The sequence below is a fragment of the Gossypium hirsutum genome, chromosome D13 (genome assembly GCF_007990345.1).
Source record: "Gossypium hirsutum isolate 1008001.06 chromosome D13, Gossypium_hirsutum_v2.1, whole genome shotgun sequence".
NCBI classification, from domain to species: domain Eukaryota; kingdom Viridiplantae; phylum Streptophyta; class Magnoliopsida; order Malvales; family Malvaceae; genus Gossypium; species Gossypium hirsutum.
Window position 1 is genome coordinate 44,242,309 of NC_053449.1, and position 15,535 is coordinate 44,257,843.

General features: G+C 32.0%; 1 pseudogene; it reads right to left on the reverse strand.

The window, feature by feature from the left end:
* Window positions 1-11,646: 11,646 nt before the first annotated feature.
* On the reverse strand, window positions 11,647-14,927 carry LOC107890990 (transmembrane protein 87A-like; annotated as a pseudogene).
* Between the last annotated feature and the right edge of the window lie 608 nt (window positions 14,928-15,535).

Below are 15,535 nucleotides of genomic sequence, written 5' to 3' on the forward strand. Positions count from 1 at the left end.
ACCTCGAGTGATGGAAAATGACACTTGATCGCAAAAATCTATATTGTATTCCATTTTTTACATCATATTTAACAACCTTGATAAGTTTTGTGAATCATGTTTTCAGGATCTTGGAGCAATAACATTTTGTAATTTGACTAAGGAATGTTTTGTTCATGCCACTTACAACAATCTAACTAATGTATATATGTCATGTTTTGATTCATTGTAATTCATTCCAAGATTTTAAAATAATCCAAAAAATTCTTTTTGAGTACTACTAGCAAAGAGTATATGTAATTTTAATTGATGAGGTTTATTTCAACCCACCGATGTTGTACCAGCAAGGCCTATGGAAGGAATATTTCGAGTTATAGTTCAATGCATTCAAAATTTTTTATATTTTTCATATCAACAGAAACAACTCCTGTTAAACCACGTGTGATGGCAAATGATACTTGAATTGTAAAAATCTATCGTGTATTCCTTTTTTTACATCATTTTAAAAATCGTGATAAGTTTTGTGAATCATGCCTTTGGGATCTTGAAGCAACCATGTTTTGTAAGTTGACTAGGGAATGTTTTGTTCGTGCCACTTAAAAGAATCTAATTAATCTATCTATGTCACAATTTGATTAATCTTGATTTGTTCTAAGCTTTAAAAATAAGTCAAAAATTATTTTTGACTAATGTCAACTAAGAGTATATATAATTCTAATTGATGAGGGTTGTTTTGATCCACTAATGATGTACTGGTCAAGCTCATGGGATGTATGTTTGAAGTTATAGTTCAACGTATTCCTAAATTGCTATATTTTTCCTTTCCACCACAAACACTCTTGTTAAACCCAGGGTGATAGCAAATGACACTTGAACCCCAAATATCTTTATTGTATTCCTCTTTTTACATTATATTTAACAACCCCAAAAAAATTTGTGAATCGTGCCTTTAGGATCGTGAAGCAATTGCATTTTATAGTATGACTAGGAAATGTTTTATTCATGTAACTTAAAAGAATATATTTAATGTATCTAAGTCATGTTTTTAATTACCTTAATTTGTTCCAAGCTTTAAAAATTATTCAAAAATTATTTTCGAACAATGTTATTGAAGAGTATATATAATTTTAATTGATGAGGTTTGTTTTGACCCATCAAATCGTGTCGGTGAGACCCATGGAAAAATATTTCAAGTTATAGTTTAATGTATTTCAAAATTTCCATATTTGGGTATCACTAAAGGCATATTTATATATATCTTAATTTACAACTTCCATTTTATTAATCTCTTAAGGTAACGAATAGGTGTAATACCATTTTTTTATTTAGTTTTTTTGGATGGCAAATGGGAAAAGAATTTATTTAAACCAAAAGTTCATTCTGAGCTTAGTATGTCATTGGAATTTGTCTTTTTTGATGAGAAAGAAAAATATGATGTGAAGGATTATATCAATCTGATTACTGAGAGGAAATGACAAACTTTTTTTATAATCGTGATATTTATTTCTTTCCAATTGTATGTGATTCTATGATAATCTTCCACATGCCAAAAATAATAGTTGTATGATGAGAGGAAAGAAATTGTGTTTTGATCCCAAAATTATTAGGCTGTACCATGAACTTCCAATAGTTCAAGCTTGTGCATATACTAAGTTTGTTAATTCTAGGGTGAATATAGACATGGCTTATAATGTGCTTACTCAAGGTTGTGGAGTGGTTTTTCCTCATGGAAATGACACCATCAGCTCCACCAATCTTTTTCAAGAAGCTAAGACGTGGATAAGATTCATTCATCATCATAGTATGCCTTAAAAGCAACATAGTGAATCATAACATCCTGTTTATCTACTCCTTTTTATCATTTTTTTGGGTCACAAGATTGACATTGGATAGTTTCTTAACAATCAAATCTTTAGTCATTCAAAGCCTAGCCAAACAATTTGTATATCTTGCCTCATTACAGAGTTGTCTTTCAAGCTAGTGTCCCCCGATAACGTAATGAGGTTGTGAGTCCATCGAGCAACCTAATTGACAAGTCTTATTAAGATAGTTTTGGGTAAACCAGTAACATTGTTGGTTCTTAGATTTAAGCTGATGAACCATCACACGTATCTCAGCCTTCATCATCACAATAAGTTCTTTTGGCTTCATCTTCAAAGTCGTCAGGTACCTCTAGGAAGGTAAATGCGTCATCACTCATAGATGCAGTGCATGTAACACCCCAAACCCAGCCTAGACATTACCATCGAATTATGAAGGTTACATCGACACATAAAACATTATATGTTTATTTTCGTGAAAACTTAAGTTTAAACCTAGAGTAAATAAAATTAATTAATTTAACAAAAAACATAAGTATCCATAAATTCGTGCGAGAGCGTGTTTTGATGAAAACTTGTCTTATTAACTATTTAAAACTAAGCCATTTACTTTAACTAGTTAATATTGTAACACAAATTTTATTGATGTCAAAACTTTTGCAGTGAAAAAATAACATGCAGTTCTTAATTTTTAGAATCATAATTTTCATTGGTTATGTCGTCTTGTTAGAAATACCAATTAAAGCATTATGTTTGTAAAATAAAAAAAATGCCAAAATAAGTATCCCAAAAACAAATTAAAAAGTCTAAAAGTTCACAAAGTCCATAACAAACCCAAAACATACTTAAAGTTTAAAATGTCTAAACCGAGCTCCAGAATTGCCACCAAATCTTAAGTCTGAGGATTACCTAAAAAGTATTAAAACAAACGAGTGAGCTAGAAGCCCAATGTGACTTGGCCTACATACAAAATTTTACTTATAATATGCAATTATGCAATTATCAGAACGTAATTTCATATATATTTAGAAACATATACCATATCAAAACAAATCCTACCCCCATTCGCTACTCACTAACTCCACCCAACCAATCACACCAATTAGGACTACATGAGTCCATCCATCCAATCACACTGGTACGTGGTGGTATGCCACTCATAAAGGTGCAGCTAAACTGTCAGACAGATATTGTGGTTTAACTGCTAGAATTTGCAGTAATACTGCCAGAATACACTTCCTCCATCACAAATCAAAACCCACCCCGATGCACATGCATAATCAAACTAACATATATTCATATCACATGAAATGTATGGCATTTATACCTAAATGTCTTTTCACAGATCATATCATATCATACAGCTTACACAAAATTAATCCTACTTATCATGCTTTTTAAGCATACAAACACATAACATACTGAATTTACGATTTTAAACGTTTACATAATAGCCACAGATCTAATTTCATAGTCTACTAATCGGCCCCAAATAAGGCCTACAAATTGACCAAAATTGGCCCACGTGCCCATTTGGCCCACACAACCTATTTGATCATCCCGCATAATCGCACGGCCTACCTAATCAGCTTATGTATCACACACACCTATAACACCCCAAACCTGGCCTAGACGTTACAATCAGATTATGAAGGCTACATCGTTACGTAAAACATTATAGATTAATTTACGTGAAAACTTAGTTTTAATTCAAGAGTAATAAAGTTATTTTAAAAAAATCAGTGTTTAGAAGATTGTGTGAGAGCACTTTGTCGAAACCTTGTTTTATTGATTTTATTAAAATAATCACATTTGCTTAACCAATTGGCTTGTAAAACATTGTATCTAATTTCAAAACCTTCCAGCGGAAAAATGCCTTAAAATTCTTAACATTTAAAATCATAAAATCCTATTAGACATGTCGTCTTAAATAAAATATGGTTTATAAATAGTACGTTAATGAAATAAATACAAAAATCAAAAATTAATGTCCCAAAACAAAATAAAATCTGAAAGTCCATAAAGTCCAAAATTTAATCCAAAACAAACTTAAAAACAAAATGTCTGAACTGAGCTCCAAATTCACCACCAATCCTAAATCTGAGGATCATTTGAAATGGAACAAAACAAACGAGTAAGCTAGAAGCCCATTGTGTGACTTGGCCCACATACAGAATTTTACTTATAGAGTTCACATATACAATTATCATATCAAAATTTTTCATATATTTAGAACATATAGCATAACAGAGAAAATCCTACAGCCATATGCTACACACTATCTTCGTCCAACCAATTAGGACTATAGAAGTCCATCCATCCAATCACACTGGTACATGGCGGTGTGCCACTCATAAATGTGTAACTGAACTGCCAGACAGAAATTTGCAATTTAACCGCCAAAATTTACAGTAAAATACTAGAATACCCTTCCTCTATCATATAAAAACCCATCCCAAATGCACATAGAACAACATATAGCATACGTACATATCTCATAATTTGTATGGCATGCATACCGAAACATATAATTTATAAAGCATAACATATCACATAGCTTATACTAAACGAAGCCAACTTATCATGTTTTCTAATCATACTCATGTGTAACATACCTAATTTTACATTTTTAGAAACCTACAAAAAGCCCATGATTTTTGAGTCTCACTATTAGCCCTTGTTCGGGCCTTCAACTTAAACAAAAAGGACCCAACTGGTGATGTGGCCAACACGGCCCAATAAGCTAGCCCATGTTGTCCATATGGGCAACTTGTTTAGGCCATGTAATTACACACGATCATGTGCTCCACACGGCCAACCACACGGTCGTGTGGTGCACACGGTCTGTAACACAGCCTACCACACAACCATATGACACTGGGCAGTTCTAAAAATAGCCCCTATTTTTGGGTTTTTCCATGTTTCAGTCATGATTTCAAGTTAATTCCACACACCTAGTGATAGTTTTGATAAACAACACAATAATGCACTCCAAATCCTGCATACGGCACCAAAATGAATCAATTAACAAACACGAATTAACCTAAATTCTACCCCTTCTCCTAAAAGAAAACATTCCCAAAATAAGCACACAAGCACTTACTTCACAAGAACACCCTTCGCCTAAGCAAAAAACTATAAGAACACTTAACATAATGTAGAACGAGAATTCATACCAATAACTCAAATCTTGTTCAATAACGAATTAAAATAAAATAATAGAAAAATAATTTGACGAAACTTCTGCCACGCTTGAACTATGATTGAAGAGCGAAAATCACACACAAACATAGAAGAAAATAAGATGATAGTAATCAAGAATTAACAGAAAAGAAAACTCAAAGGGAGAAGAAAGAAAAAGAAAAGCACAAAGAGGAAAAACAAACATGAAAGAAAGTAGGGGTATGGATTGTTTGTTTGGTGAGTGAATTTAGGGATTTTGATCATTTTATTAAAATAATAATAATTTAAACAAATCAACCCACCAAATTTTTACAATTCCAATCTTACTCAACCCACTTTGTAAACACAAGGATTCGAACACAAGATTAAAGGGTAAACTAATACCTTACCACTTAACCAATAGGCTCATTCTGTCATAACTTGTACAGAAATAAGATTTAACCTGAATGATCAAGGATAGGGATTGAGTCAAATTTAAAAAAATTCAAGGAAAAAGACTCGAACCCAAAACCTCATGCACTTAAACACAACATCTATCCACTAAACCAAATTAATTTTTTAACACACTTTAACAATCCAAATTTAGGAAAAATTTAGGGCGTTACAACGCTTGTATGCTCCACACGGCTAACCACACACTCGTGTTGGTGCACATGGTTGTGTGGCAGTCGTGTGATGCAGAGCAGTTTCGAAATAGCCAATATTTTTTAGGTTTTTCTAAGTTCTAATCGAGTTTTCAGGTTAGATTCACACACTTTATGATATTTCTGACTAACCACACAATAGCGCACTCTGAATCCTATACGACATTAATTTGCATCGATTAACAAGCAACTAACAATATCAAAACTTTAAATTCGATAGTCAAAACTCAATACATGAATCCTCAAAACTGACATAATCCCACTTACCATGAAATTAGCAGCAACCTAAGTCATTCTTAATTTATCGAGGGATCATTAAGCACCACAAGATTATCTCCTAAGAGCACAAGGACCAACAATCCTGACATTAATCACAAAAGAAAATTAGCAAAAACTTCACTTAACTTAACAAAGCTTCAAAACAATTTACACACTTACCAAACCCGTCACAAATCCACAACGAAGAATGAAAGAAGATAGGTTAAATAGCAGAATCCAATGGAAAAAGATAACTTTCAGTGTAACAAAAGAGGAATTTGGAAAAGAAATAAAAGGGGAAGAAAAAGACTAGAAAAAAAACATGAAGAGGAAAAAGAAGAAAACGTGAAGAGAGTGGGAATGTTGAATTGTTAAAGTTTGGGAGCAAAATTAGGGACTTAATAATTTTTAACAAAAAAAAGGTAAAATATTTTGGTGTTATCCTAACCCACCAAATTTTATAAAATTCAAATTGAACTCAACTTCTAACAAGTAGCCAAAAACAAAAAAGTATTCCACACATGTGCATAATAGGACTTAAACACAAGACCTAAGGGTAAGCTAAAGCCTTACCACTAAACCAATAAACTCATCCTTGAGAATAGGGGTAAGCATTCGATCAAATCGAATCAAATCGAATTTTTGAGTTAATCGAGTTTTTGAATCTCATTTTATCATCCTAACTTTGTTTAAAGTTTTATCGAATCGAATCGAGTGAGATAGAATTCGAATCAAATCGAATCGAATATATTTGTTTGAGTTAAATTTAAAATAAATAAAATTAGTGTTGTTTTTTTTATGTAATTTTTCAAAAAGTAATTTTCTTTAAAGTTTTTAAACATGATCATACAACAAAAAATTGAAGTAAATAAGTGAATAAATAAAAGCAACACAACATCAACCCAAATAAACAACATGATTCCAAATAAACAACAAAAATAATACAACAAGATTATAATAAAAAACATAAGTAAAAGTCTAAGTAAATAGCATGAGTCGAAATAAACAACAACATTATAATAAAAAAAAACATAAGCAAATGTCCAAAATACAATAGAAACCTACACCAAAAGAACACAACAAAAGTCCAATTAACCAACAACAATAACAAACCAAACCAAACTAATAACAATAACACATCAGTTCAAAAGCCATTATAGAAACGTTTAAGTTTTTTCTTGTGCTTCAAACACCGTTGATAATCTTGAAACATCTAGTAAAAGTATTGAATGAGTTAGTTAAATAAAAAAATTACAAAAATAAATTAAATAAACATTTAACTTTATAAACTAATGCTAAGTATGTTACCTTCTTGATCTTCGGGTATTTTGGATAAGTCTAGCAAATTTAAAAACAAAAGCGTTAGTTAAATTATGGGAATGCTTACTAATATAAAGAATACAAAAGCTTATTTTATAAATTAAAATTTATATATTACCATCTTCCATGGTTTGAAGTTCATCAACATAATCTTCAAGATTGATGGCATCATTAGATTTTCGAAGCCAATCTTGTGTGCGAACCAAAGCTTCGACCATGAGAGGAGTTAGAGAACTTCTAAAACAATAGAGAACACGTCCACCTGTGCTAAATGCACTTTCCGAGGCAACTGTTGAGATAGGAATAGCAAGAATATCTCGAGCCATTTGTGCAAGAATAGGGAATCTAGGACTGTTCATTTTGCACCACAATAGTAAATCAAATGAACTTGAATTGTTTACTTCTTCATCCTCACCCAAATATCTATCCAACTCATATTTGCTTTCTAATCCAACTTGTTTCTTCTTCTTAAGGAATTTTTGTTTGGCCAAGCCCGTTTTCATTTCTGACTGATCTATTTCCATTGAACTGCAATGATTTGTCGAAGAACTAGATCTACCTTCAAACCATTCAATTCTCCCAGCATTAGAGGAATACTCATTGAACAAGCAATGCAAATCTTTATCAATCATTTTCATAATGTCATTAGCAACATTAGGAAAAAGCAAGTTGACCCCAAAGTCTAAAAAACTCATTTTACATCGTGGATCAAAGATGACCGCCAAGTAAACTAGCATGTTGATATTGTTTCCTTCACCCCAATACTTACTATATTTCTCTCTCATTTTGGAAGTCATAGAAATTATGTCTAGATCTCCACAATCTTGCCACCCATCAAAAAGATAATGCGCATCCATCAATACTTCAAAATGTGAATGAGAGATAACATGCAAAGATCCGGACACCTTCAATATAAGATGATAAAAAGGCTCTAATACTTTTATAATTCTTCGAACAATTTCCCAATCATCAAATGTAGGAACTCCATTTCCAGCAGTAAGGTCAAGAAAAAAATTATGGTCATCACGTACATATGATTCAAATGCACGCTCATATTTTTCAGCCACCTTTAACATCATATATGTTGAGTTCCATCTAGTAGGCACATCTAAACACAATTGAGCCTTACTATCTATCATTTCTTCTTTTACCCGTTGGTTGAATTTTGTCAACCTCGATGGTGATACTCTTATATACCTCACAGCACCTCTAACTCGATCCACAGACACAGAAGCATCCTTAATACCGTATTGCACAATGAGATTAAGAATGTGTGCAACACATCTCATATGAATAAATTTTCCATTTGCAACAGAAGCATTTCGATGATTCAATTTCTTTCTCAAATATTTAATGGCAACACTATTGGCGGATGCATTATCAACTGTAATAGTGAAGACCCTCTCAATCCCCCAATCTAGAAGACATTTTTCAATGGCTTGACCTATGCTTTCACATCTATGAGCGAATATTGGGAAAAAATTTATAATCTTTTTTTGCAACCTCCACTCATCATCCACCCAATGTGTTGTTAAAACCATATAAGATATCCTCTGCAATGAATTCCAAGTGTCTGCCGTCAAACAAACTCTACTTATATCTTTTTCAAAATAATCCTTCATCACACTCTTCATGAAGTTAAATAAATCAAGACAATCCCTTCTAATTGTCCAACGAGATGGAAGACTAAACCGTGGGCATGCTATAGAAAGAAAGTATTTGAAATCCTCTCCCTCTACAATTTTAAAAGGTAGTTTATCCATAATTATCATACGAACCAATGCTTTTCTAACAGCATCTTTATCAAACACCCAAGTTGATAAATTCGTTGTTTCTTGGCTAACCTTCACAAATGTTAATTCTGATTGCTTCGGATTAGAAGTATTACCTCGAGGTCTTTTTAGGCATACTTTCAAATGGTTATTCAAATTCATTGTAGAACCCGAAGTTGATTCCATTGTGCAAGTAACATCACATGCATTGCACCTTGCTCTCTTCTCCCTCTCTTCAATCACAAATTTGGTGAAATGATTCCAACAAGCTGCCCTTGGAGTAATCTTTTTTCGAACATTTTCCTTGTTGTTGTTTGATCATCTCTACTTGGGGAAGAATTTTTTGAACTTTGAGTTGAACCATCTTGCTTTGGATCACTCATCTACAAGTAAACATTTGTTGCAATCACTAACCATGACCAAAAATTGGTTTAAAATCAAACTTAATAAATCAATTAAATTAAAAATTAATTAATATAATAGTACAACAGCATAAATTAAACAAAAAAAGTATGTTAAGCTGCATTTTAAACTTTAAAGTTAGTTAATTGAAGCCTAAATTAATATAATAGTACAATAGCATAAATTAAACAAAAAAAAGTCTGTTAAGCTATCGTTTAAACTTTAAAGTTAGTTAATTGAAGCCTAAATTAATATAATAGTACAAGTACAACAGCATAAATTAAACAAAAAAAAGTATGTTAAACTACAGTTTAAACTTTAAAGTTAGTTAATTGAAGCCTAAATTAATATAATAGTACAATAGCATAAATTAAACAAAAAAAAAGTCTATTAAACCACAGTTTAAACTTTAAAGTTAGTTAATTGAAGCCTAAATTAATATAATAGTACAACAGCATAAATTAATTAATTGAAGCCTAGTTTTCTTTATATCTAACTTGCCAAAAAGATTTATTATTAAAAGATTTAGGTGTCTATTAAACTACAGTTTAAACTTTAAAATTAGTTAACAACTTAACATGGATTTAAAAAAGTTTGGTGGAGTGTTATTTTATTTATAAGTTCTGGTATTTAATATTTAATATTTTAATTTTTATTTATAATTTTATTCATCATTTAATGTTATTTTATTCATCATTTAATGTTATTTTATCGAATTGTATTAGCAAGCTGCAAAATCCTTTAAAAAGAAGTACATTTTATGCATTTTTTCTCTATTAATATTACGTTATTACTAATATTATATTATTACTAATATTACATTATTACTTTGGGAAATTAATTGGCTAAAATTTTTTCTCTATTAATACTACATTATTACTAATATTATATATTTATAGTAGGTTGTGCTTCCTGCTTAGTTATTAATAATAAAAAAGAATTTTACATCCTCCAAAACAAAAAAAAGACAAACAGCAATTAAAGGTTTCATTTTTAATTATTTTAATAGTGTAATTAAAGGTTTCATTTGAGTGGAGAGGTATCATTTTTAATTATTTTAAAGCCAAAAATGGCTTTACCAAGAGATTCCAGTAGCTGCACTCAAAGTCTCAAATAAAATAAGTTAAATTCTTTCATTTTAAAAAATTTGCCCAATGATGATTGTGATGTGCCAGTGTGCCCCGTTCTACAATAGCAAACACGTAAGTGGAGAAGGAAAATAGAGCAAAAATCATTCAATAGAGCGAAACAGATGCAAATAGAGCTAAAATCATTCAATAATTCAAAAATATTTCAAGACAAACTTTAAAGATGCAAAAAATTCGAGCTTACAATGGAAGAGAACAGACTGCCTCGGTCAGAAGGAACAGAAACTCGATTTGGAGGTAAGGATTTTGATTTGAAGGTTTATTTTAAGAAGAAGAAGAAGGAAGGAAGGAAGAATAAGGGTTTATTTTATGGTTTTTTGAGAAAAATAAATTTTAGGGTTTGAACTTTGAATGGAATGGAAACAGAGAGAAGAAGAAAAATTAATAGGGGTTTGGATGATAGAATTTGCTGGGGGTGATTTGGGGGGAGGAATTGGGATTTGGGAAAATAAGGGCACGTTTGGTTCGCTGTATTGGATTAAAGGTGTATTGGATTAGAGGTGTAATGGATTAGAGGTGTATTGGAATAGAGGTGTAATAGCAAATCAACTGTTTGGTTGAATGTAATGGAATAGAGGCGTAATAGTAATCTTGTGTTTGGTTGAATGGAATAGAGATGTAATAGCATAATGGAAAAAACTAAAATGACTAGAATACCCTTAGCATAAATTTGTTTTGGTAAATGATTATTGTTATTGTTATTTAAATTTTAATAAGATTATTATTATCAATAATAAATAATTTAATCATATTTAAACATAATTATTATTAAATATATTATAATTAAAATATATAATTTAATAAAATTCTTTATAATCAATATTCTTATATGAATTTACTCAAATCATAATATATGATACTATAAAATATAATTTAACATAATTATTATTAAATATATTATAATTAAAATATATAATTTAATAAAATTCTTAATAATTAATATTCTTATATGAATTTACTCAAATTATAATATATGATACTATAAAAGATAATTTAACATAATTATTAGACAACTGCCAGATAAATATTGGTCCAGGAAAGTTCCTCAAATTCCAATATTTACAATCCTTTCCAATTTTCTCAATTGCTGGAACCTCCTTTATATTGTCATGGTACATGCTTTCCCGGTTAAGTATGGTATCCATTGTTCTGCAACATTAGTAGATAATGTTCGATACAAAAAAACATGTTAAATAACATGTCACAAACTATATTAACATTAAAAAAAAAAAGGCATACTAGGATTGTTTGTTCCCCTGGTAACAACTAACTGATGAAAACTTTTGGGGTAAAACCAAAAAAATATGTAAAATATAAAATCAAAGGAGGGAAAGATAAAGCTCAACATCTGATGTTTGGTTGTAATGGTGGCCACCCTGATATCATTACAGTTCAAAAAAAAAGTGGGATCATTGTTACAACTATAACAAGGCCTTGATTTAAGTGAATCCGAGTATTGAACCGAGTTCTAAGAATCACAGATTCACAGGTGGGGTTTTTATGTCACTCTGTCTTGTCTTCTTCCAAATCACCATTAGAGGATGCTCCATTGCTGCCCTGCGCCGTTCTAGTTTCCGGTACAGTTCTAAAATCTTTTGAAGGTGTTGGAGAGGGTTTTATAAGTGTCAAATTAGTATCATCTTTGTCAAAATCTTCATTTGCTTCACCAGAGTAAGCATACCTATTAAGATCGGAATAACAAAACGGTGAACTATAAGAAACTGCAAAGACATTGAAATAAAATTCTCAAAGATCAACACTGAAACTAAAATATGCGGGAAAATCAACCACAATATAAAACAGCCATACATCTTTAAATTCCGTAACACAGAGGAACTAGCTACAAATTAAACAAGTAATCAAGCCTACACAGACATCTCAAGTTGCCGAGTTTTATCTTTATTAACGATCAGGAAATATCTTAAACAATTGAGGGTGTGAGTATGAAGTTTTTTCTTCTTTCATTTTGAATGTCCATAAAACAGTTCATAAACAACCGTAGTAGAAAAGGAAAGGCAGAAAGAGAAGCTTAGGGCTCAATAAGTTAGATATTTACCGCGTAGAATTCTGAGAAGGAGCCCAAAGAACACAGATGACACATAGCAGAGAGAAAGATAAGATTTGCCAGAAGGCTGGGATGATCCAAGCATTCTACCACTGCTCGTTGTAAACATCATTTGCCTTGAAGTAAATCTGAAAAGGCAGAGTTTCGCAGTTGTAAGGTGCAGCAGGTTTTTGATAATGATGCTATTTCTAAAATGCTATATTTTCATCACACTATATGTTGCAGTTTTTGATTACTCTACCCTATACTTCCCATCATAAAGATACCAGACTACACTTAAATTGCTAGCATGTCCTTTGCTTTCTTCTACATTATATGCTGAAGTCTATTGATAAAGCAGCCTAAAGAAAGCATCAAAGGTAATAGACTTGATTTACCTCGTAGCAAATCCAACCGATAGAGACAATAACTGCTACTGCCAATGCATTTGTGAACTTCCTGTATATATCCAGCTTTGCCACCATCCTTTTAGTCTGTTGCATCCATTAGTGAGAAAATTTCATATATTGTTATTAACTTGATCTGCCGATGAAGTTGAAGAAAGAAAAAAATACCTGAAGTTTATTTAAAGTTGAAGAGAGAGAAGTAAATATCCAAAGAATGAAGAAGGCATCTAAGATTGCAACCGGAAGAACCAAAAATAGTCTTGCCTTTCCAGAAAGATCACTCACAGCACCAACATTTTCTACTAGCTCAAGAATTTCAGATGCCAGAAAGAAGGTTGCTCCAAGCATGGTTACCTTTGAAGTAAGGCCACCAAGAGTAGGTCTCACAACACCATAACCCATGGAAACCATCAAAATAATAATCCGTGCAATTGTACGTTTAATAGTATCAAAGGCGACTGCCCACATGGTGATTCCAATAGGCCTGGTTCCACTCCCATTGAACTCAGCGTAATCAAAATACCAAAGAGCCATCTCAAGCATGCCAAGGGTTATCACTAATGTTATAAAATTTTGCAAAGGAAGAAATTCTCTCCAAAATCTTGCATATTGCATGAACCAAAAGATTCCGAGGATCACAAAAACGAGGGACATGAAGCCATAGAAGTTCATCAGAGGTGCCATTCTACCAGACAGATAGCCAGTAGGGTTTTTCCATACAGTTTTCCCTTCAACAATCAAATCTTTAAGATTTAAATCACAGTGAATGAAGTACAAGTTATACATCCCGGTTTTAGTAATTTGTATAGATTTTAATGGCAATGTTGTAACCTCATCATCTTCACTAAATGAGATGCCGAACACTTTAGGCCAGCCAGGATTCTTTGTGGAAGGGCGATGAATCATTTCTCCTTCTGGACAGACACCGAGTTTTGCAAGATCTGCGGTGCAACAAACAGCTCTTTGTCCCCCAAAAGCTGAACCCCCAATCGCCTCTCTATCTTCCACCTAAAAAACGATTGCTTGGATCAAGTGTGAGCTAAAGTTAGAAGATTCTTTGGGTCTACGGAATGTAATTTTCTCAAAACTATTTCAAGATTTAGCCACAAATTCAGGATGCAAAAAAAAGGCGAAAGAGGAAAATCTTCAATGTTCCTTAGCTTTCAAATACTAAATACATGTCGACAGCAATTTAGGAATGTACTAAAAATAACCTTTTTTTTAGCCTCTCTAATAGTTAGTACTAAGTCAAAATTGACTTAAGTAGACCATTGAACTAAAGAAATTTCAGCAAGATTGAGAAAAAAAATAGATCTTTCATTCCTTTAGGTTCAAAAAGTTTGATATTTTTGTTTCGTTTCACTCAACATATATGAACTTCAAATTTGTCAGCACTGTTTCAACTCAAATTCGTTTTGCCACCCAATTCTAATTCACTAGATCCTACCAATTCTCAAATCCCACACAATTCAAAACAAAACCCCACTAAAATTATCAGAAAATTAAAGAGATCTAAAATCTATAATCAGCAGATAGTTCATTAAAAATGTGAACTCCAAATAAGAAAGAAAAGGGAAATCGAGAAATTACCGGACGAAAGAGTCACCAGCAGTGGGAGTTACATTGTGGGTGTCAGCAAAAGAAGAATGAACATTTCAATCGAGGGAGCAAATCGGCAGAAAAGAAAAGAAAAGAAACAGAGGGAACAAATCGGTAGAAACTGGAGCAAATCGGCAGAAGCAAAATGAAGGAACAGAAGACGCTTGGATTAGAAATCGGGAGGGTAAAACAGGGAGGTAAACTGAAGCAGCACCTAAACTGAGCAAATGGGAGGGATTAGAAATCGGTGGATTTCACCGATTAGGTCAGTAATGGTTTAGCCCTGTAATAGCAATACATTGAACCAAACAACGGATTAGAGGCGTAATAAGTGGGGTCCACCGATTAGGGGTGTATTGGCTATGCCAATACACCCAACCAAACATAGTGTAAATCTTTGGGGCATGGGTAAACGGGCTTGAGGAAGTAGGAAAAAATAAAATGTTTGGGCTTGGGGGAAATTGGCAATTGGGTTAAAGATTTAAAAGTAATTAAGTAAAAGCCTATTAAAAATTTTTAAAAAATAGAGTTTATATTCGGTTTATTCGAATTATTCAAGTTATTCGAATTCAAAAATTTAACTCGACTCAAACTCGAAATCCGAAAAAAAAATTCGAGTTGATTCAATTAACTCGATTCAAATAATTCGAAATTCAAAATTTTTTTCCAATTTTTTCAAATCGAATCGAATCTTGCTCACCCCTACTTGAGAACAAATTATGAAATCAAAAGATAAGCCCTAACACTCAAGTTGGACATAATTCAAAATTAATAGGGAAAATTCCAAAACAAAGTAATTGAACTCAAGACCTAAAACAAACATTTAAAGCACTTAACCACCAAACCAAATCAAATTATTTATCATAACTTATCAATCCAAATCTAATAAAATTTGGGGCGTTATAGTGCAGAAATTGACAAAGAGGATAGAGATTTAAGATGATCGTCGCATAGCAAAT